Source organism: Penaeus monodon, chromosome 21 (assembly GCF_015228065.2).
Source record: "Penaeus monodon isolate SGIC_2016 chromosome 21, NSTDA_Pmon_1, whole genome shotgun sequence".
NCBI classification, from domain to species: Eukaryota; Metazoa; Arthropoda; class Malacostraca; order Decapoda; family Penaeidae; genus Penaeus; species Penaeus monodon.
This window is the reverse complement of record NC_051406.1, coordinates 18,921,957-18,922,381: the sequence shown is the minus strand read 5'-3', so window position 1 is coordinate 18,922,381 and position 425 is coordinate 18,921,957. Positions and strand designations below refer to the sequence as shown.

Below are 425 nucleotides of genomic sequence, written 5' to 3'. Positions count from 1 at the left end.
TCTTGCTTATATATAACATATTTTTTTCATCTTTCCAGAGATGAAATTCGCGGTGGTAGGAGCGGTGGCGCGCCCCTGGTGGGAGTCGTCCGCGCAGTGTTTCACGACAACGACAACTTCCTCATCAAAGTCAACACCGACCTCTCGGCGTCACCGACTTCGTTTCGACTTTACAGACGACTCGACTCCCGAGCTCCCCCAGGAACTTCTCTTCTCGCCTTAGCATCTGGTCGGCGTTCATCCTCGCCTACCTCGGCTCGGCGGGAGAGACAGAGGCGCAGCTGCAGAGGGCCCTGAGAGTCGACGGCAAGGTCGAAACGTTCAAGATCTGGCGAGCGCTGGAGGCCTTGTAAGTGTGGGCAAAAGGGCAGGGGAAAGGACGAAAGCCTATTCGTTTCAGCCAAAGTAGTCTGCACGATAACTGC

At 55.3% G+C, this 425-nt stretch overlaps 1 protein-coding gene and 1 pseudogene across 1 annotated transcript in view; one reads left to right on the top strand and one right to left on the bottom strand.

The window, feature by feature from the left end:
• Window positions 1-425, bottom strand: part of LOC119586299 (ovalbumin-related protein X-like) — a 52,031-nt gene that overhangs the window by 37,482 nt on the left and 14,124 nt on the right. The gene's annotated exons all lie outside the window — the stretch shown is intronic.
• LOC119586301 overlaps window positions 39-425 on the top strand; it is a 3,830-nt pseudogene continuing 3,443 nt past the window's right edge.